Consider the following 24155-nt stretch of genomic DNA (forward strand, 5'->3'; position numbering starts at 1 on the left):
AAAGAAAAAACAACAAACAAATGTATATACATACTTTCTGTTTAAAATATATATGTTTTAGGGCCTCTAGGAAGTTCCCAGGCTAGGGGTTGAATCGGAGCTGCAGCTGCCAGCCCATGCCACAGCCACAGCAACAGCAATGCTGGATCCCAGCCACAATGGCAACCCATGCGGCAGCTTGCAGTGATGCTACATTTTGATCCTTAATCCACTGAGCAAGGCCAGGGATAGATCCCACATCTTCATGGACCCTGTCGGGTTCTTAACCCACTGAGCCAATTTAAAGTATGGAATTCCTGAAGTCCATACTTTAAAATCCATACTTTTTATTCAAACTTCCTTAGTTTTCACCTCATGTGTTTTTTCTGTTCTAGTATTCCATCTATGATACCAAGTTACATTTAGTTTCCATGCCTCCTTAGGCCCCTCTTGGGCTGTGACAATTTCTCAGACACCTTGTTTTTGATGACCTTGACAGTTTTGAGGATGCTGGTCACTTAGTTTGTAGAATGTCCCCCGCTTGGAATATGCCTGATGTTTCTTCATGATTAGATGCAGTTTATGGACTTTGGGGAGAAGATCACAGAGGTAAAGTGCATTCTCTTCACATATCAATGATACACATACTCTAGGAAGGACTTAGCACTTGTGTTGTTGACCTTGACTCCTGTTAGATTTTTCCACTGTCTTTTTATTCCCTTTCTATATTGTCCTTTTTAACAATATGACATGATAATCAGTCTACAGTTAAAAGCAGGAAATTGTGCTGCACGTCCTGAGAACAGAGTACCTACATAAGTTATTTGGAATTCTTCTGTACAATATATTTTTATTATCCCTTATTGATTGACTGAATGATTTATTTAGTCATTTATTTATTAATAGGGATTCATAGCCATTTATTTTATACTTTGGGTTATAATCTACTACTATATTACTTATTTTCTTGGTCAAATTGCTTCACTTTGGCCATTGGAAGCTCTTTCAGTTGGCCCATGTACACCGCATTTTTTTTTAGTAGTTTCTGACATTCTCTTTTAAATATGGTTTGCAAATACATTGAGAACCACTTCAAATGCCACAGTAGTTTTTTGTTTTGAAACATCAAACATCATTTTTAAAACCTCAGTGGAGGAGTTCCCGTTGTGGCGCAGTGGTTAACGAATATGACTAGGAACCATGAGGTTGTGGGTTCGATCCCTGGCCTTGCTCATGTGGCTTAAGGATCTGGCATTGCTGTGAGCTGTGGTGTAGGTTGCAGATGTGGCTCAGCTCTGGCATTGCTGTGGCTCTGGCATAGGCCAGTGGCTACAGCTCTCATTTGACCTGTAGCCTGGGAATCTCCATAGACCACGGGAAGCAGCCCTAGAAAAGGCAAAAAGAGAAAAGAAAAAAGAAAAAGAAGGAAAAACCTCAGTGGAGAATAATGTTATCCTCAACAAATATCAACACTGGATATTCCTATTTTTCACTCCTGATATTCCATGTTTCTTCCTATAATCATTCCACTTCTGTCTCAAGAAGATCCTTTAGGAATTTTTAGATTAGATCCACTGGCAACAAGTTCACTCGGTTTTCCTTCATCTGAGAATGGCCATCTAAGGCACCACCAAATAGACAGGGGCTTGTTCAGGCGCAAAGGCTCTGTGCCCTCTCCAGGATATCAGGAGCCCCCTCAGGCTGGAACAGCACAGCCGTTTCCTCGCCAGGGCACCAAGCGCTCGGGCCCTCCATCAGGACTCAGGGCCAGCAAGGTTCTCAGCAAGAATCTCAGGGAGGCCTCTCCTCTTAGTGAAGCCCCAGGGCTGGGTCACGGGTTCAGTGAGGATGAGGAGGAGCTCCCCATCCTGGCCTTCCTCTTGGGCCTTCACCACAGCCTGCTGCCCTGGGGGCTGCCACAGAGCCCTGTCCCTGCCTCGGGTCTTGTCTGCACTGCAGGGCAGAGGGCCCAGAAAGCTTCCCAGGCCCACTTTCCCCAGAGAATGGGCCTCAGCTCAGGCACCCTGGAAGCTGCCAAGTCTAGAAAGCAGGCTCGGTGTGGAGGCCTGGCTGCTGCTGAGGACCTGGCCAGGCCTAGGGCTGACCTGAGAGGCTCTGGGAGGCACACCCTGGCTCTGGGGCTGGTTGACCCTTCCCAGCCCAAAAGGAGCAGGTGTGACCCATGTGTCACACGGAGGAGGAGGAAGTGGCACTGCAGCCAGTAAGGAACGGTGGGCCAACCCTCCAGGGCCAGTCCAACTGGGCAGCCCCCATGGAAGCCTTGGGCTCCTCCAGGTCCTAGCAACCATCCTGGCTGCCATAGGGGTGGGGAGGAAGGAGAGAATGACCAGAGCCAGGAGGGGGTGTGGGTGGGTGGGGTTAGGTGGTGGGGACTTGGGTCTGGGTGTGTGTGGGTGGGCATAGTAGCTCCTTTGCAATGGGGGATTAAAACATGGATAAAATCATTCTGTTGTAAAATGCACTTGGACAACTGTCATCTTGCATGTGCCTGTGTTCTCAGCGATGGGTCATCTGAGGACAGAGAGGGGATCTGAGAGGAATGAAGCATGTGTGAGATCCCAGGCAGTCTGGATCCACAGGTGAATGACTAAGTCTTTCCTCCACAGAGACAAGGATGCCCAGGCTGCTCCTGGGAGTACACAGCTCTCACTAGCCCCAGGGACAGCCTCATCATCCCTGTCTCTCCAGCCTGCTGGGCTAGGGGGCTTCTGGGGCATCGGTTCCATGCTCTGCATCCCGGAACACTCTGGGGATAGAGAGCTGCTTTTGTGCCGTTCAGCCCTCTGGACACTCACCAGTCATGAGAATGGAGGCTGGAGGCAGCCCTTACCTCTAGAGAGTTTCTCTCTGCCTCTCTGAAGTGGCCACATGACAGGCTGGGGTGATTCTCCACTTCTCCAGGGTGTCCCATGAGGGCTGCCAGTCCAGAGAGGGAAAGGCTTGGCTGTAGGGACAGGACTTTCTGCTTTGGAGCCTTGTGGGTGGGGGACCATCCTATCGTCTTGGTGGGATTATTGCCATGTGCTAAATGGTGGAGGCAGTGGCCGCTTAGTCCCAGTGAGGACAAAACAAAGGAGGGAGTGAGTGACGTTAATCTCATGGCCTGTTAATGGCTTGGGGGGAGGTTCCATCATGTGAAGCTCAGTGGTCCCAACCTCACCAGCCCACTGGCATCCACCCCCAGGGAGCTTTTGATACAAGAACACCTGGGACTTTACGTGATCAGGGATAAGTTTTCGATTGGGGTGAGGAGGGTTAAAGATCTTGGGTTGTCCCTGGAAATATCTGTGTGCCACAGGGGCAGCCAAACTTACAAAATAAAAAACAAGTAAACAAAAAAAAAGAAAAAGCAAAATGCCCCAAACGCCAAAAATCTAGGATTAATGCCAAGTGCAGGCACACTTAAAGTGAGCCATTCACTCATGCTTTTCAATTCATTGAAACATGAAAGAGCAGGAGTTCCTGTGGCTCGGCTCTAAGGACACTGATTAGGATCCATGGGGACGTGGGTATGAGACATGGCATGGCTTACTGGGCTAAGGTTCTGGTATTGCCGTCAGCTGTGGTGTAGGTATGAGACATGCCTCAGATCCTGTATTGCTGTGGCTGTGCCATAGGCCAGCAGGTGCAGCTTGGACTCGACCCCTGGCCTGGAACAGCCCACAATCCCCATTGCAGCTGACTCAAAATGGAAAAGAAAAGAATGCAATAGAATTTGCAGAAAGGAAAGATGTACAGACCATCACCAAATAGTATTTTAGGGAGATCCCATTATGGCTCAGAAGATGAAGAATCTGACTGCTATCCATGAGTACGTGGGTTTGAGCCCTGGCCTTGTGCAGTGGGTTAAGGAATCCAGCATTGCCTTGAGCTGTGGTGTGGGCTACGGATGTGGCTTGGATCTGCCATTGCTGTGGCTGTAGTGTAGAACAGCATTGCCAGCTCTGATTCATCCCCGAGTCGGGGAACTTCCCTATGCTGCAGGTGGGGCCCTCCAATGCCAATCAGAGACTCCATCTATCCAGGCATCCCTCCATCCAACAAGGAAACAGTGGATTAATGGATGGCACATTCACCGCATCACAGAAATGGCCGCCATGCCCAGGGTGGGTGAAGGAGATTCCCAATTTCAGGGGCTGGATTGGTGCAGCTTGTGTGAGACAGAGACAGTGGCTGGACACTCTTTGTCTATGACAGACACCAAGGGGAAGCTGACCCTCTGATACCAGGGAAAGGCTCATCTCCAAACCCCTCAAGGGGGAGTCAAAGCATTGGCTGAAGAAACCCATTTGACTTAGGAGGTGGGGCCCCTGGCCTGGGTTCTGCCTTTCCAATGCCATGTGTCTCCAAGACCAAGGCACCGAGTCCCCTGTGTCCCAGTCACAGACAGCATTCCTTCAGTGTCCAGCCATTCCAACGGCCAGGCCATCGAGCCTTATTGGAAGGGCCTGTTTGCGTGGTGGGGATGCAGCAGTGTGTTCCAGAGGAGATTCGGGCCCTCTGGCTCACAGGTGACCTCTTGCCAGACAGGCCAAGTGACGCATCTGTAACCAGGGTTATTTCCCAGGCGCTGCCTTCCTTCCTCAGATGGCAGGGATGCAAAGGGTTTGAAAGGGGGCACAGAGCACAGAGCCATCACCTACGGTCTCCTGACCACCTCTGCCTGGTGGGGTGGAGGATCTTCCTGTTGTCACAGAAGCTATTGCTAGCATACCAGTCATTGGAGGAGTTCTGGATCCCCAACATTTTGCTACTCAGCAGCATGCAGGAGAGAGCAAGGATGGTCCTTGGAAGGAGCTAAGAGTCTTGGGTGAGGGGAAACTTGCTTATTTTCAAGAGGTGCTTCTTAGTCAGTCAGGGTAAGGATGCCCTTCCTTTCACGAAGTGCTTTGGAAGAGGTTTGACAAAGAAAGACTGGCAACCGCATGGGTTGGGAGGAAGCAACAGGCAGGGATGGAAATGTTGCTTGCTGAAGACGAGAAAGGGCAGTTCTGACTTGCTCAAGACCACCTCCCTGCAGCTGGGAGGTGGGCCTTCTTCCTTAGGACATCACAGTCCCTGCCAACAGCCAGGGACTGTGGCTGACAGAGCTGGGGAGTGCCTCCTGGTCCCTCTGTCATCGGCCTTCAGAGCCTGGTGGATGCACCCACAGCTCAGACCTGCCCTGGGCAGTAGGAGAGAGGCTGGAGCTTTGCCCACTGGGAGTGCTGATCCCCCTGCCAGGGACTGCACCGGGCTCCTGCATGTCAGCCTTCTGGTGGTAGCCAATGCCCACATGGGACCACGGCCATAGAAAGCAGCAGAGCACTGCATCTGGGCCCCCTCCTGGACCCTGGCTCTCTCTCTACTTGTAAGCTGATCCAGACAACAATGGGCAGGGGTGTCTGTGAACTGGCCCTGTCAGACACATCTTCAGAAGCCTGGCGATTCCATGTTCAGGTAATCCCCTTATGGTTACAGTGTAAGGGAAATAGGCAGAGAACTCCTCTGTCACAGTCATATTGGAGCCGTTCCTGCCTGGGATGTTTGGAGAACCTATACGATAAGGAAACAAAGAGCCACTGCATTTCACTCCACTGGGTCCAAAGCATATGCTGCGCATTGCAGAACAACGAGAATGAGAAGAAAGGAAGCCTCCAGATATGTGGACATGGAGATGCACCCTTCAAACGACTCCATGCTCAAAGAGGCCTCTCCAGGAGAACTTGGAAAATATATAGAACGGTAGGCAAAGGAACGTGCAGTACCTAACAGGTGGGAGGATCCAGACAAACTGGTGTTAAGAGCGAAGCAAATGGCACGAAATGCTTATAGAATACAAAAGATGCCTGGTCTCCCATCAACAAACTACGTTTTCACACAAGGCATCGAGAAAATACAAATCAAAAAATACAACAAACGCAGGAACAAAGAAGCTCACGACAATACCCTATGTTCAGAGGGACTCTAGCCAAGGAACACTAGCTTGCCTTACTATGCACAACCATCAACTTTAGAGGCTGCATGAAGACATTACTGAGGAAAACCTACATGGTCACAATGGCGCTTGCAGAACATGTGCCACGCCCATTCATGTAAAAAACGCTCAGAAGTCTAGGAAGAGAAGGACATTCCTTGAACCCCGTAAAGAACATCTCGACAAAATCTACACCAAGCCTCCTGCGTGATGGTGAAAGAATGAATGTCTTCCTCCTCCATCCAAAACAGGTCAGAAAGTTCTTGCTCATTTCTCCTTTTCTACTTAGTACTGTAACTACGAGACAGGGCAGCATGGCAGGAAAAAGAACGAAAGACCTACAGATGAGACAGGCACAAACATAATTCTCCATGCTCATGGATAGCATGGCTACCTCCACGGGAAGGCCCAGCAAATCTCCAGGACACACGGAAGAGATGGAGGTCACTTTATCAAAGTCTCAGTATACAAGGTCGACACAAAATCCTTCATCATGTGTGTAAATCCCACAAAAGAACATGGCACCAAAACGAAAAACACCATGCAATACACAAGATTTGCCAAAACCTTGAAGCATTTGGTTCCATCGGTCATTCTATGGCTGTACGCACGGCATACGCAAGGTTCCAGGCAAGGGGGTCAACCTGGAGCTACACCTACCAGCCTACAGCAAAGCCCCACCAACACCAGGTCCAAGCCACACTGCCTCTGGTGGCACCATGGGACCCTCATCCCACTGAGCCAGGTCAGGGATTGAACCCACATCCTCCTGGACACTCTTTCAGGTTCGTCACAAACTGAGCCACAATGGGAAATCCGGGGATACTTATTTGGGATAGAGCATCTGTATCATAAAACGAAACAAGGCCTACAACAATGTGGACACCTATTATACTCATGGATGGGAAGACTCAACACAGAAAACGGCCAAATTCAAACAGAATTTTTTTTTTTTTTTGGCCCACATGGATGAAATTATTCTAAAATGTATAAAGAAAAGATAAAGGAGCCAGAACATCAAACATAATTTCGAGAAAGCACATTAAAGTGGGAGGTGATTCGGCTTATGAGAACGCTCTATGTAGGGCAGCTTGGCATTGCTGGAGGGAAAGAAGCAGACAGAGTTCAGGGTACAGATAGAGAATGCAGAAATAGATCCATAGCAATACACCAGCCTGGGATGTTCTAATACGGAAGCTCAAGGGGAGTAGAGTGGAATAGGGATAGGGTTTTTATCTGATACGAAAATGAAGTCATCATGGAACATTCAGTGCAAATGTAAAATGTGTATAAATACAAATGATGCAACGTTTACCACACAAGAAAAAACAATTGGAGCAAACCTCTGGGTCCTCAGGCTTGGCAAAGGGGTCTTCCACATGACAAGAAAAACATTATCCCAAAAGGGAAGGAAAGAACAGAAAGTTGGACTTCATCAAAAGGAAAGAAAGGCCCTTCAAAACATACATGCACCCCAATGTCCACTGAAGCACCATTTCCAATAGCCAAGACAAGGGAGCAAGCTAAATGTCCATCGGCCGAGGCATGGATAAAGAGGATGAGGTTCATATGTACGGGGGGACATCACACAATCATACAAGAGAATGGAATCATGAACGCTGCAGCAGCAAGGATGGACCTGGAAATTATCATCCTAAGTGAAGGTGGACAGGGAAAGACAAACATCGTATGATACCACTTCTAAGTGGAACCGAAAGAGAGGACACAAATGAAGGTGCGCACGGAACAGAAACAGACTCCCAGCCTTGGAAAACCGGATGGGTCCCATTGGAGCGAAGTCCACAGCAGGAGGGACTGGGGGTTTGGGACTGGCTTCTGCACACGGAGTACATGGAATGACCGGCCAACAGGAACCTGCGGTACAGCCCAGGGAACTCTAGCCAACAGTTAGAGATAGTCGATATGGGCATAGAATCTGAGGGAGAAGGGGTGTGTGTGTATGTATGACCGAATCACTTTGCGACACAGCAGGAAATAGCACAACATGCTACCTCACTGTCCTTTCAATCAAACTGAAGATAAGTACATCAATACCGCTGGAATAGGCAACAACAACATCAGCAACAATGAAAAGATAAGCGTTCTTCCCCATGACAGCCAAAACCCTACCCCAGACAGAAAACGGACCTCATCACATGGAAACATTTTCCTAGGTGAAAAGAAGCTACAGGTTTGGAGAAACTACCTGCCAACCACACATCTGACCCAAGTCTGGTGTCTCGAGGGAATAAGGCACTGCCAAGACACGACCATAACAGCGGGACCTATTCCACCAGAAAATGGGCAAAAGTTAGGAAGACATGGGTCACCCACCACAGCACTGTGAGTCCTGAAGCCTGGGTCCACTGTAAGCCTTCCTGGGATCCTGCTGGATACATGAGAACACTGGGTCAGGCAGAGGGCAGGAAGGATTGCAACAACACTGCTTCCAGGAACTCCCTCGGGTTGGCCTGAGCCAGCTAAGCTGAAAAGGAGACATCAGGCTCCAAGTGCTGGAGGTGTGGACCCCTTGGGCCAAGCTGGCTGGGGCCCTTGGACCAAAGGCAGGTGTTCATGTGGGGGTGGGGGCCAGAAAGGTGGGCAGTGAGGTGTTACCCTTCAGGCTATGGATAGCAGGGCCATGGGCGTGCTGAAAGAGGGTGCTGGGAATCCAATGTAGGAGCAGAGTGCTGTGAGGCCTGGACCTCATCTCACAGCCTGGCACTGGAGCTCCTCTCTCAGCTTCCCTCTCAGTCGCCTAGACTCTGTTCCTTCAAGAGCTTTATATGCCACGGGCTGGAACCCCTGCCCCATGGCCTTGGGTCATGGGCTCTGATCCGGCTCGAGTGCCCTGCACTCTGGAAACGTCCCTCCCTCACTTTGGGGAGTCGATCCTCCTTCATCCCAACCCCAGGACTGATGTTCCTTTTCTTTACAAAAGACCCTTCATCCCTGGCACTGGAGACACCTGCCAAAAGGGGCTACAACTCTATCACCTGAAGTTCATATGTGGAAGGCTTCTCCCCCAGGACCTCCGAACATGACCTTAGGTGGAGCAGTCTTTTCTTTGTCTTTCCATTGCCTACGTTTGTTTGTTTGGATGGGGCTGCTGGGGCGGCAAATGGAAGTTCCCAGGCTTGGCATCCGAACGATCCATTGATCGATCGGAGCTTTGGCAGCCGGCCTACACCACAGCCACCGCAATGCCACATCCAGGCCGGGTCTGAGACCTACACCACAGCTCATGGCCACTTTGGATCCTTCCCTTCCTGAGCGAGGCCAGGGATCAAACTTGAACACTCATGGTTCCTTCTCGGGTTCAGTTCCAGGGCACCACCAGAGCAAGCCCTGCAGCAGAGTTTGTACAGGAAGAGCTGAAATCAGGTCACTAAGGTGGCCCCTAATACAATAGGATGGGTGCCCCTATAGAAAGGGCAAATTTAGACCCTGAGTCCCACAGAGGGAGCTGATGTGAGGGCGCAGGCAGGAGATGGGCATCTGGAATCCAAGGAGAGAGGCCTCAGGGCTAACCCAGCTTGTTTATACCGGGATCTCAGAAGGCTGCACACCAAACGATGAGTTGATTTCTTTGGTTATTGGAGATTGCAGGCTTGGTTTTTGGGGTGGCCACTGTTGCACAGGAAGGCCAAGATGGGGCCCTGGAAAGCTGATGGAGCTGGTGGGGGAGGGGTGGCTGTTTGCCAAATGGAGACTGGAGTCTGAGGCAGAGACAGGAGCACAGGAGCTCGGGGGGTCTGCACCAGGCCTGCTGCAGGACCTCGAGCATGGACAGCAGCAGGGGCCAGTCTCTGGGGGCACAAAGCCTGTGCCAGGCCCAGGAGAGCCAGCAGCCTGCAGAGACTGCGATGGCACCTGGGTGTGAGGAGGAGGGACCATGGACTCAGGGAGAGGCATGTGCTTCTGGATCTCATCAGTCCCATGGGAGAAGCAGGTGATATTGGTGAAGATGCTGGGGTAGGGGGCGTGTCAGCCGTCTAAGCCCCAGCGGGCCATCCCCACGAGACACCCTGAAAAAGGGAGGTCACAGATGAGGGCACCCCCCTGGGACCACCCTCCGGAGGACAGGGGACTTAGGCTGCAAGCAACAGAGCTAGGTCAGAGGAGTCTCTGCCATGCACGGTCACTCAGTTTTACTTCTGGGAAGTTCCAAAGCCTGGCATCCCATGGCTGATGAGCCTGTGTAAGCCATGCAGGCAGGCACGGGCGTCCTGATGGAGGAAGCTCCTGACTGACCCTCAGGACAATCACAGGTTTCAATCTATCAGCAGATGGGCCTCTGTGCCTGGAGAATCCCTGGAGGTCCAGAAGAAGGCTCTGTCCAAGGCCGAGAAGGGACATATGTACCAACAGGGCCCAAGAGAGCTGGTGTGGGAGTGGAGCCTGGCCAGCTCAAGCCCCTGCAGACCTCAGCTCTGGCAAGGCCCTGGGCTGCACCAGCACACCCCTAACCGGGACCCTCTTCCTTTCTCATTCCTTTAGACATCTGGTGTTCTCTCAAGGTCTTGCTTGAGCCTTTTCAGAAGATGCCCATACCCAGGCCTGTTGGAGGCAGCCGGTCTTGCTCAGGGGGGTCAGTGGGGCTTAGAAACAGAGTGGCTGGGACTTCCTAGAGTTAGTGCACTCAGGGCTGGGCCATCTGGTGGGAAATCTCCTCATGCTATCAGCCAAAGGGAGGGTCTGGTCCTTGTGGCTGGGGGAGAGGGGCAGGGGCCATTGCCAGTTTCCAGGGCACCACAACAGGGAGTCCTGCAATCGAGGTTTTAAAGCAACAAGTGCAGGAGAGTGATAGCAAGATACGGGAATCACAGAGAGCCCCAAACAAGTTGAACCCAAACAGGCACGCAGCAAGACCTATTCTGATCAATATGGCCAAAGGTAAACAGAAAGGGAGGAGGCCAAAGGCAGCAAGAGAACAGCAAGGCATTCATGATGAGGGAACACCAATAAGGTTATCAGCAGTTTTCTCTACAGAAACACTCCAGGCCAGAAGGGGGTGGCGAGACCCATTGAAAGCACTGAAAGAAAGAAGAAATAATCTGCCTCTTCCAAATACCCTATCCAGCAAGACTATCATTTCAAATCGAAGGGGAAATCAAGAATTTCTCCAACAAACCATCCCTGAAAGAGTAATGCAATACAAAACCCTTTCTGAAAGAAATACTCAAAAGGTTCTCCAATTCAAAAAAAAAGAAAAAAGAAAAAAACCATTGGAATGCAGTGACTTAGAGAAGCCAGCATACAGATCTAACCATGAAGATGTCAAAAACATAAAATGAAATAAACTACATCAAATCATACAATGAGGGCGAGGAATGGAAGAAAATGTAGATCCTTTTTCTTGTTTCAATGACGCGTTTGGTCCTATGTAACGGTCAGGCTAAAGTGAGCAGACAAACGAAGGGGTTAACATAATGACAAAACAGGGCACCCACAAACCAAAAGCCAACACTACATTCAAAAATTGGAAAAGCAAAGGACTCCAGCAGAGAATCAACGGAACCCATCCACCCAAAGGAAAAGAAAGAAGAAAAGATAAACACAGACTCAACAGGAAAACAAGGCTTCAAATGGCAATCAAGAAACATCTATCAATGACCACCTGAATTGTTCCGGGACCCACTGCCGCCATCAAAAGACACACAGTGCCAGATTGGGTACCAAAGCAAAAACCTTCAATCTGCTGCCTAGAGAAGCTCACCCGAAGGCAAAGGACAAGCATAGATTGAAAGGGAGGGGATGCAAAAAGATATTTCATGCCAATGGACAAGACAGGAGATCAGGAGTAGCGCTGCTCATATCCAACAAAATCGCCTTTAAAACGAAGGCCATCGAGAAAGGCAAAGAAGGACACTAGTTCACGGTTAAGGGATCCATTCCAGAAGAGGATACCACACACTTATATCTGGAATCTAATATACGGCACAAATGAGCCTTTCCACAGAAAAGCAACTCATGGACTTGCAGAATAGACTTGTGGTGGCCAAGGGGGAGGGGAGCGGGAGGAAGTGGGGTGGATGGGGAGCTTGGGGTTAATGCCTGCCCACTATTGCCTTGGGAATGGATTAGCAATGAGATCCTGCTGTGTAGCGCTGGGTACAATGTCTAGTCACGTTTGACGGAGCATGGTAATGTGAGAACATAGAATGCCTACATGTATGTGTAAGTGGGTCACCACGTTGTACAGTAGAAAACAAGATTGTATCAGGGAAATAACAATTAAGAGCCAAAGAGGACACGGTATATACACACAATGGAATACTCCTGAGCCATAAAACAGAGCACCCTAATGCCATCTGTAGCAACATGGATGGAACAAGACCCTCTCATCCTGAGTGAAGGAAGTCCGAAAGAGAAGGACGACTACCATACGACATCACTCATATGAGGAGTCTCATATACAGCCCAAAGGAACCTTTCCACCTAAAGGAACTCATGGACTTGGAGAATAGACTTGTGGTTGCCTAGAGCGAGGGGAGGGAGTGGGATGGATGGGGAGCTTGGGGTTATTGGATGCAAACGACTGCTTTTGGAAGGGATTAGCAAGGAGATCCTGCTGTGTAGCACTGAGAACGCGGTCGACTCACTTATGATGGAGCATGATAATGGCACAAAGACGAATTATACACGTATGGGGAACTGGGTCACAATGCTGGACAGTGGAAAAAATTGTCTCAGGGAAAGAACAATCAAAAAACACCCAACAAACACCCCACTAGAGGCAGTCATCAAACCACAAGAGCAGAGAACAAGGGAGGACGGGAAAAGACCAACAAAACCCAATCTGACACAGCTAATAACATGGCCATAAGAACATACAGATCAAGAAGCACCTTCAATGGAAATGCACAAAATGCCCCAACCAAAAGACATCGACTGGCTGCATGCATACACAAAGAAGACGCATCTCCTTCTCTCTGGGTCTAGATCGAGAGCTCCGTCTCGTTCTCCATCTCGATCTCCATCTCGATCTCGATCCAGATAGGTAGAGGGATAGACGGATAGGTAGACCTGCTGTCTTCAAGAGACCCCCTTCAGTTTGAGGGACATATACAAATTGAAAGTGAGAGGATGCAAGAAAATATTCCTCGTGCGTGGGAATTAAAAGAGAGATGGAGTAGAAACACCCCCATCAGACAAAAGAGACCTTCAAATAAAGCATATTAATAAGACACAAAGAAGGTCATTACGTAACGGTCAAGGATCAATCCAAGGAGAGGAGATGGGAATTGGAAACCTATATGCACCCAATACAGGATCCCCGCAATGTAGAAGGCAACTGCTACAACCGTAAAAGGAGAAATGGACACTAACACAGTCAGAGCACGGGGCCTTCACACCCGACTCCCATCAACGCACGGGTCCTCCAGACATAAAATCAACAAGGGAACCCAGGCCTTCAATAATGCATTGGACCACAGGGCACTTCCTCCATAGGTAGAGCGCTTTCCCTCCCAATGAAGCAGGATACACACTCCTCTCAAGGGCACACCCGACATTCCCTAGGACCGATCACATGCTGCGTCACCAAGCAAGCCACTGTACATGGAAGGAAATGGAAATCCTATCCCACAGCTTGTAGGAACCCAACGCTATGAGGCTCGAAATCAACCACCAAGAAAACAATGGCAACAAACACCAAGGCACGGAAACTCGACAACATGCTACTCAACAACCAAGGGAGTGCTGGAGAAACCAAAGAGGAAATCTGAAGATCCCAAGAAGCAAGTGACACCAAAGATATAACAATCCAAAGCCTATGGGATGCAGCAAAGGCAGATCGAAGAGGGACCTTCCCAGCAATACAAGCCTACCTCAGCCAACAAGGAAAACCACCAACAAACAACCTGGCCTTACGCCCAAAGCAACCAGAGAAAGACAAACACAAGGAAAGACATCCTAATGATCAGAGCAGAAAGGAAAGAGCAACGAAGAAAACCATTGGAAAGATCAATGCAGCTACAACTGCTTCTTTGAATACATCCACCATATGGATAAACCCTTAGCCAGACTCATCAGGGAAAAAAGAGTGGACTCAAATCAATAAACATCAAAATGCATGCCAGCTTCCAATGGACATCCCAGAATACAGAGGATCAGAAGAGACTACTAAAAGCAACTCTATGCCAAGAAAACAGGCTTCCTAGACGAAATGGACACCTTCCTAGCAAAGTACAACCTGCCAAGACTAAACTCCGATGACCTAGAAAAGATGACTGGGCTGATGCCAAGAACTGAAAATGACGTTGTGAGGAAAAAACTTCCAGCAGGCATTCCCTTCGTGGCTACATTGGAATGAACCTGACCCGTATAGGAGAGAATGCAGGTACAATCCCTGGATCCAGGATTGCCTTTAGATATGGAGCAGGTCCCATATGCAGCTTGGAACTGGCCTTGCTGTGGCCGTGGCTGGCAGCTGCAGCTGCAGCGCCAATTCCACCATAGCCAGGGCATTTCCAAATGCCATGGGTCTGCCCTGAAAAGACAAGAAAAGGCCAACCCCCCACTCCACCCACTTCCCCACAAACAAAACTATACCACCTGAGGACTTCACATGCACATACCCAACAGGGGCCTGAACACAAACACCGACCAATGGTACACATTGACTACTATGTATACAGGCTCACTACCACCAGCTCCTACACAGTCGTCTCACGCACAGCCCATAGGCAAGGCCACAGTCCTACAGTACTTCTAGGCCAGGATTCCAGAACACACACACATCGCCCATGAGATTTCTTTGTTTCCAAACACACAGACCTACCTCTGACATCCCTCCAAATACATACTACAGAAGCCCCAGGACCTCAAATACACACACAGCCACAATCCGCCTACACGTACTAATACTCAAACACCTATGGACACACACAGACAAATATTCCCAACCCTTGAACATACAGATGCCCCAAACACTAGACATGGGGCCACCTCTCCAGACGACAACCGCCCTGCCAGGACACTGCACCTGTGTGGGTGTCAACTGCATATGCATTTCAGCCCTCACCCTCAATGTGGACACACCATCTCTTCCTACCTAGGACCTAAAGAAACACCTCGGCATTCTGCCAAGAAGCAACGTGGCACACTCCCAACACCTCCATACCATAGGAACACAACCTGGTCATGCATGCACCTGGTGATAGACACACAAACGAGTAGAGACACGTACGAAACATGGACCTATCGCCAGCAAACCACATAGGAAATGACTTCCACATATCCAATGATCCTAGGACCCAGCTCATCCATCTGCAAACTCGTAACACATAACCACCGCACATATTTCTCACACCAAGAAATGCACGTCTCCCACGCCCTTGTAGAAACACAGAACCTCATCTCTCCAGCAGACACACACTTCCCCACGTCCCCACATATATATATAAGCCTAACATGTCCCTCCTGAAAACTACAAGTGCATAGCCCCAGCGAATATGCCTCCAAATGCCCATGCCCCTGGAATACACACTCAAACGCCTTCTACACACAACTCTCCAAAACACCCAAGCAGACCCGCAATTACTCTGTACACGACACAAGTGCAAACCTAGCAGCCTACGTCCTTTCCTCCAAACACGCATATAACACACTCTCGGCATATCCATAAACCCACACTCCCCAAGGCTCCATCCAAGGGCATGCACTCTTCCAGCATGCAGAATCCAGAAGCATACAAATAGGGCACGCTGACCTATATAGCATTTACCTGTCCCAGAAGATAGGCTGACTCGCCCTCTACACATCAAAAGACACATGCACAGCTCCGGAACATGTGCTACACACAAAAATAGTAAAGAGCCATATGACAGGGCGTGAACACACAAATAATCATCCTAAAGGGAAGGATAGAGGAGGATCCTTAAAGAGCAGAAACTGCCCACGGGGAATTGGTTAAAGACAAGCTTTAAAGGGGTCTTCGAAATGGTCTAAAGCTGATGATCACTCAAGAAAAGGAACCCAGCCATGACTTACCCGACTTGAAGGAAGACCAGATGCATCGAAGTGCCAGACACGCTCAAGACACAACCCCCAAGACTTCAAGCACAAGACAACAGATGTGGAGATCGAGTCCTGCTGCATGAGGTCAAGGAGAGAAGAGTCCTGGACAAGGAGCATTTCTGCACCTCACCCAGACAGAAACACAGGGGAGAGGGGACACGCCTAGGTAACAGAGGACAGGAGATGGAAACCTGAGATGAATTACCCCAGTTGATATATGACCAAACTCCTGGCAATACACACCGATTTGAACAAGCACTGTGACAGCCCAGGGCACACCATCCATATAGGGCACAATGAGGAGCTGGAGATGGAAGCCTTGATATCCACCCTCCAATGAGGAAGAAAGCAGTCTTCTCCCCTCCCCACTGGGCCTTGGATTCTAGAAATGTAGCTCTCTTGGTTCTTGGGGCTGCTCTGCTCCCTGGCCAGCTTACGTGTATCTCCCCCCAGGGTCTTATGCTCCTAAATTCACTCTTTACCTGGGGCTTGGCTTCATGCCAAATTCTTCTTCCACGAAGCAGAAGAACCAGAGCTTCATCAAATGCTGACACCTGGTAAGGGGTGTGACAGTGCAAAGACAGTGGGTTTGAGAAGGTCGAGGCGTTTTTTGTGGCACAGAAGGCTAAGGATTCTGAGTGTTCACTGCAGTGGTCCCGATTGCTGCTGTGGCACTCCGTCTGTGGACGGGGAAACCCCATATGGGGCAGATGCCACCAAAAAGAAGAAGTCTGTGTGCTCGAATCCTCTCTGAACCTGGGAACCTGGATTCAGGTGCCAAGCTGAGGGCAAGGTAGATTCCAGTCCCACTCTCAATTTTGGCTGCGGTCAAGTCCCAACCACGAAGTTTCACTACAGGCCCCAAAGGTACAACTACACAGATCGGCCCCTGGACTTCCCTAACATTGCCCTGAGGCCTAGGCAGATAATCCTACCAAGTCCACCAGGAGACACACAATCCCCAACTTCCTGGCGGAAAACATCCTTGAAAAATAGGCCCCTGAACACCAACTTACAAACACCTAAACGCCAGCTCCTGGACTATGCCTCTGTTACATCTCAGCACCCTCCAAAGACAAACGCTCACCCAAACACAGGCATGATCTCCCCTTACACACATATCCATAGACAAAACCCAACCAACCCTCACCTTTGACGGATTACCAGATTCCCGACAACCAGGTGGCCTTGTACCAATCCCCCCTAGGCTTGCAAATCCATCACGATTTACATCCGACTACAACTAGGTGGTCAGCACTACATTCAGCAAGGCTGCCCCCAACAGAGACCCAAGCATGCCCTTTGAACAGAAGTGCTGACCGACATTGGGATGTGAAAAAGGAAGACACCAGTGAAACTAGCAGCCTGGATGGTACATCTTCACTCCTTTTCCCGTGCCCTGAGCTACTTCCTGTGAACCCCATGAGGGTTTTCAAATTGGAATTTCTTCCTTCGAGCTTTCCTACACTTTGGAATGGCGGCACACTGGAATGCCACCCATTTTAATCACTCACACACTTTAGTCCCCTGCCTGCATAGGCCGCACAGTCCCTCAAGTCTCCCAGGAGCCTGATCCACAGTGCTGCTAAAAGCTGTGGTGGAAACACTGCTCCGGACCTGAGCTCCATGCGGGCATGAACCCACATGGAGGAGGGCACAAGGAGTCTGCAGCGTGCACAAGAGCACAGAGCGGTCACACCCAATGGCTGAAGAGTCCCCATATTCCTTAGCAGGGCTGTCATGGAATGAACGCTAAAGGCCACCAGGACGGGCCCCACCCTCAGGCAGGCCCCCCCTTGGGAAACCACCCTCTTTGCTCCCACGTGCGCTACTGACTACCCAAGCGGACCCTCCTCAACAGACACTAGGAGCGGTTGGAGGATGGGAGTCTCTGTGCACAACAGCTCAGTCAGCAGGGGACAGGTGGGAAGAGGAGGGAGGGAAGGAAGCATCAGAAGAGCTGGCCCAGGAGCTCCCTCCAAGACAGGAATGTCATGGAGGATTTGCATTCGCTGGAAAGCTCTCTGGTGTTGTCTTCCTGTCTTCTCCCTGGGAGCTTCTGTGGCCATCTCTTCTTAAACCCTATCTATTGGGAGATGAGCCCCCACGGTCACACTGCATCGGTGAAACCCATGCATTTAGATAGGATCCCCATACAAGAGTTTGCAGAGATCCAGCCTAAGCACAGAATCCTCAAAGTGGGCCAAGGATATTCATGCCCTTTGGGCCACAGTACCTTAGGCTGTGTGGACTCTTTTGGTTGGGATTTGCTTGTCTAGAAAGAGAAGGGTTTTTCCCCTAGCAAATTGGATGGATCCCTTAAAGAACCATTCTAGCACGCAATTGGAGATCTGGGAACCTCTCTTCAGAGATGGTGCTCCTGTCGCCATGCCTAGAGAATTTCCAAATGCCTCGATTCTCCACGCATGTTTGTTCTTCATGTCTTTCTTTAATACATGGAGCTTGTTCAATAAAGGTTGGTGCACAGGTGTGTCTCCTTTGTACGGTTCTGGTTGTCCTGGTTATGCTAGTGAGCTAAACTTGACCCTCTTGGCCAGTAACAAGACATCAGTGCATTGGTGAAACCCATGCATTTAGATAGGATCACCATACAAGATTTTGCAGAGATCCAGCCTAAGCACAGAATCCTCAAAGTGGGCCAAGGTCATTCATTCCCTTTGGGCCAGAGTACCTTAGGCTGTGTGTGAGCTGAACTTGACCCTCTTGGCCAGTCACAAGACAGCAGGTACTTTGGGAACACTATTCCTCGCCCTCCCTACGTCTGGCACGACATCATGGAAGTTCAGGTGGCCATCAACCCAGAAAGAAATAGCAGCAGATTCAACATACCCACCTGACTTGGGAATGCTCGCCAAAGAAACTTGAACGCTCAGATCCCTTTTCTGGTCCATGGCAACATCAGAGCATTTCTTCCTCCACAGGATACCTCTCAAGACCCTTACATCTATCTGATGACACCCAGAGCTCCCAAGGGCACAGACTTGAAACGTCCACAAGACACAAACCTGGGATCTCTCGGTGCCTTTCAATTTCCATGTGGGAGTGGAAGGTTCACTGTCTCCTGATGCTAGTGATCCATCTCCAGAGATGTTTCTCCTCAGCCGCCAGTGCCTGCCCCGAAGCTCTCTGAAGGAAAAATCAAAGCTCATGGTTCAAAGGACGTTGAGACACCCACTTCCATGACTGGTTTCCCTAATTACAGTGCCGCTGATTTGACAACCTCTGCCTCTCCGATGTCGGCATGTAGGGTTCTGAGGTAGTATAAAATAATGAACAACAGAAGGCGTTCGTGTCATTGTGCATCAGAACCGAATCTGACTAGGAACCATGAAGTTGCGGGTTCCATCCCTGGCCTCGCCCGGTGGGTTAAGGATCGGGTGTTGATGTGAGCTGCGGTGTAGGTTGCCATCACGGCGGGGATCTGGCATTGCTGTGGCACTGGCATAGGCCAGGGGCCACAGCTCTGATTGGACCCCTAGCCTGGCAATCTCCCGATGCCATGGATGCGGCCCTCAGAAGTTCAAAGTCAGTCAAAAATCATGGAAGATTTGGGAGCACCTCGTTTCCACAATGCAACTTTTGTACCAGTGTCCCTGAGAATACTCATGCCAATACGACATCTGGGGAGGGAGTGGGGTGGATTGGGAGCTTGGGGTGAAGGGATGCAAAGGATTGGCTTTGGTGTGGATTAGCAATGAGATCCTGCTGTGTAGCACTGGGAACTTGTGATGGAGCATGCTCATGGGAGCGACTAGAATGTGTACATGTGTGTGTACCTGGGTCACCATGCTGTACAGTAGCAAAACCATTGTCTTGGGGGAAGAACAATTCAAAACCAACCAAACAAGAAACCCCCACAAATACTACATCTGAGCTATGCGTGAGAATCTTGTAACAAATTGCAGGAGTGGCTGAAGAAGGGGAGGGAGCAACAAGGAAACCTGGCCTTCCTGAATGCCTGGGTACAATGGGTGCCTCAGCAATCTTCTCATATGAAGGTCTTGTTTGAAAACCCTTGAAATGTTTCTTCAGTGTAAAAGCTCCAATAGAGAGCCCTATTCCCATGGTGCTCAGTTGTGCAGTGCCCCATCCAGAGTTTCTTCCTACAAAGCTCACCATGGCATTGCAGGAGATCCTCTCGCCTCAGCTTCTCACCCTCTTTGGAGTCCATGTTCCTTTGCAAGGGGCAAGAAGCTTCGGAAGCACCCACACAAGGCCTTTTTCTCAATCTGCAACAATCCTTTCAACCTCTCCTTCCTTGCCCAACACCCTAACAGCAGGAGGAATTGTACTTCTGCTACTGCACAGAGGGACTCTTGCCTCCCAAGAGATTTGCTTGCAGTCCTAGGAGGTTTTCACCCCTCACCTCCCTTGATGATATTCCCGAGACCTCGCCTCTCACCACACAAGACGGACATATGCATTCTTATCGCTTGCATCGTGATAAGCTGACCTTAACTCCCAATCTGAACGTTTCCTCAGGTGTGTTTCTGGCTGTGTCAGAGATGCTACGTTGATTCCCATGCAGACAGCACCATAGGCAAGGACGAGCCTCGATTCTCAAGAGCAAGGGTATGGGATGCAGACAGGAAATGCACCAGCTTTTAAGCAGGGCTTGCTGGGGAGGACGTTGATGTTAGTTGGTTTGGACACATGGAGATTGGACATTGGTGGATAAAAAGTTGGCACTGTGTCAAAGGGCACACCCACATCACGGGCAGTCGATGTTTTCACACCTACAAAAGCAGCAATTCCCATCATGGCTCAGCAGACATAAACCCCCCTAGGATCTGTGAGGTTGCACACTCCATGCTAGCCTCCTTCAGTAGAATAAGGATCCGGGGTTGCCCTGAGCTGTGCTGTAGGTCCCAGATGCAGCTTGGATCCCACATTGCTCTGGCTATGGCATATGCCTGCTCGTGCAGGTCTGATGTGACTCCTAGCCTAGGAACATCCATAGGCAGCACGTGTGTCCCCCAAAGGAGAAAGCAATTAAACCAAGAGACCCCCCCCCACACACACTTCTGGTTCTTTCACATAAGGAAAGAGAAGATTTTGTCTTCTCCTCCCTTACTTCTGTCCTTAACCACATAAAGCTCAAAGATGCAATAGTATCTCTTGGCTCTTCCATTGCCATTTCATCCAAAGAGCCTGCAGATTTGGGGTCCCTTTGCCATTTTCTTTTGGGTTGGACCAAAAGGCACCTTTTGGTCTCCAGTCCAAGTCCTCCTACCCTCAAGAACTGCCCACTCCCTGTATCCTAATGTGGTACCCTTATGGGCGAGTCTTGCCAGATGCATGCTGATTCCGAGGGAAAGGTAAACTTCAGATACACAGGGAAAGTACTTGCAGTAAAGATATGTCCAAAATGGTGCACGGGACACAGGTCAGGCTAAATGCAGGCACTGTGTATGGGAAATGAAAAACTCAAATAGACCTGCATATTTACTATTGTTTTTGCCTGGCTTTGAGCACTCTGCCCTTTCAGTACATTGAATTTCAAGAGAATGGAGGAACTCCCATGTTAAAAATGCATCCAGTAACAGAAGAGCCACGATATCAATAGGAAGGCAACAAAAGTAAAGATACTCAGGTCTACGGGGACGCAATTTAATTTTCTCATTTCCTTTTTTACTCTTTCTCAAGAGGAACTCTTTGATCTTACAAGAGGTTAGGTTTTCCACTGCAGTTGATTTACAATGTTTTGTCTACTTCTGCTGCGTAGCCAAAGGACCCTGTCCTACAGACAGATGTATGTATATATGATATATGATACATATATATCTATATGGGATACATATGTAATCACTTTCTCACAATATCCCCCAACCTGTTCCATGAAAAGTCCAAGATGGAGTTCCCTGTGCACATGGTACATTTCAACCAGAGACAAAGGAATACTACCTGCAAAGGCAAACGGATGGCATTCAAAGTTGCTTGCCCAAAAGATCTCTGAAAAGATGTGAATGAAACAGGTATCTCTGATCCCTGGTGGGAACGAGGACTGAGTGGACAGGGGAAAGAGGGGAGAGGAGGACTCAGCACTCCATATGCTATTCGTGGACTGTGATCCCTGAGAAGGGAGGATTTGTTGAAAATGTTACATTCAAACATTTAACAGGGAAAAGCTCCAAGACTTACCAGCAATGTCATCATACGGGAGACACGACAGACTGATCCCTGGTCTTGGACACGTGGGCTGTGCAGCGGCTTTTTGGATAGGCTGGGCCTTTCCAGCACAAAGGAACATGAGGAAGGTGGGTCCTGCTGGATGCTGGTTGGCACACAAGGACGGTTTCCTTAGGAAAGATGGACACACACCAATCACAAATGGTGGGTCTGCTGAGAGAAGCCAAACCATAAACATTGGGTTCCAGGTGGCCATGAAAACCCAAGTGGTTATCAGATGATAAAAGGTGAATTTTGTTCCGAAAGTCTGGCCTCTGGGGAAGGGAGCCTGGAGCCAGGACGGAAGCTGAGGTGGTTGAAGGACAACAAACAAGTTGATGAATAACAAAGGGAAAGGGAACATCAAGACAAACCTCGGTGCTGTGACTCTGAAAACCAACACATACATTGCCTGACGAGGCACTCGACAATTGTCTGGCCCCTGCATAAGGTGGAAGAAACGTCTGGTTCTTGCCTCCCTGCAGAGGCCAGCATGGAATGGCACCCCACCCCCACCCAGGCTCACCTGCCCTCGGCCCCTCCCCCACTGCAGAATGACTGGAGGCCCGCATTCTACTGTTGAGATTCAAACTTGGGCTCCTTTACTTGCGTCCTGAGCATCTGTTGGGGCAGGTCCCTCGCTGGGTCCTGCTCTGGACTGTCCACGTTGAGGCCACCAGCCCGTGGTGGTCCAGGCCCATGCCTGTGGGAATGGCTTCAGAAGGCGGTAAGCCTCTAGACAGGGGCTGTTTTCCAAGAGAAAGGGCCTCCCTCAAATCGCTGGGTTTCCGTTGGGACCCTCGCTGTGGACATGGAGTTGGATGGGAGAGGAAGGCGAGAGCACTGCACCCCAGGGATATCTCAGCTGGGGAGCCTGTAGAAACCTGAGGCTGCCCTGGGGAGGACAGCTGCTTGGAGGTGGTTCAAGAGGCCTTGCTCTGGTTGGGGAGGCAGGATGGCAGCAGGTAGGTTGGCGGTTTCTAGAAGGGAGACAAGCCACTTGGAACGTGTGTGGAGCCAGTGTCCTGTGGCTGGCCCTGGGTGGGTCATGGGGAAAGCCTAGCCCCGCCTTGTGGTCCTCAGGCATCTGAAGCTCGCCTCACCAGATCTCTCTAAGGGATTGGAACTGGAGCATACTCTGGCTAATGGGGGCGTGGAATGGGAGGGTATAGTCAGAAAATGATTCAGTGCTAGTGGGTGTTGTCTGTGGCCACATGCTCAGGAAAGGGTCTGCTCTGAGCTGGGCAGGAAGTGACTCTTGCTGCCACATCCCAGAACGTTTCCCTCCATCCCGCCCAGAACTCACTTCTCAGGTCAGGCAACTGTGGCCTTGGATTCCACAAGGGATGGGCAACCAGGTGACTTCACCCAAGCTAGGACTCGTGGGCCTGAGGTGTTCTGTATTGGTTTCCCTTTGGTGGAAGTACGTCTCTGCAGACATGGCACAGCGTGTCTGGTGTCTCACGGCAGAAGCTGAGGCCTGACTTTGAGATGAAGAGTGTGTTCCTATTTCAAGTCACTACTACTACATGTGGAGAGAGGCTGGTGCAGGTGGAATGCATATGAAGGCTGCTTCCTTTGTAAGGGGTGGGGGGTGAAGCAGTGTAGCACAGAATCAGGAAGATGATCTAGTCTGCTACTCTCAAACCTCCAAGGACACCTGTGGAGGTCAATTCGGTGCCTCGTGGTATGTACCTCCTTCTCCTGAATGGGCGGTTTTCTCAAAATGGCACCTGACTCCTGCCTGTTTCTCAGTTTCTCCTCACATTCCATTATTGGGAGCTGGAAGGGGAAGGACCCCAGGCAGCCCCTACTCCCATGACCCTTGTCATATGAGCCGCCCTGGGCCCATGCTCATCTTCGGAAGCCAAACCTGGATGTTAAGTGGCAAAAATGCAGGGGACACACACCGACTTCTCAGACTTCTCTCTGAGGAGCAGAACTGCATGGTGGGAGGGATTCAGGGCCATCGGGATGGGGTGGCACA

The 24155-nt window shown here is 50.0% G+C and overlaps 1 long non-coding RNA gene across 1 annotated transcript in view; it reads right to left on the reverse strand.

The window, feature by feature from the left end:
- Positions 1–24155, reverse strand: part of LOC146396328 (uncharacterized) — a 113415-nt gene that overhangs the window by 11889 nt on the left and 77371 nt on the right. The window contains exons 10-11 of the long non-coding RNA XR_014828245.1: positions 22142–22299; positions 19006–19126 (exon numbers count right to left, since the gene is read on the reverse strand). This is a non-coding gene — a long non-coding RNA (uncharacterized LOC146396328). The remainder of the gene's footprint in view (positions 1–19005; positions 19127–22141; positions 22300–24155) is intronic.

The sequence above is a fragment of the Sus scrofa genome, chromosome 14 (genome assembly GCF_054392235.1).
Source record: "Sus scrofa isolate SSC_HxYL_T2T_F1_AM1 chromosome 14, Sscrofa_HxYL_maternal_Yorkshire_Landrace_v2.0, whole genome shotgun sequence".
NCBI classification, from domain to species: domain Eukaryota; kingdom Metazoa; phylum Chordata; class Mammalia; order Artiodactyla; family Suidae; genus Sus; species Sus scrofa.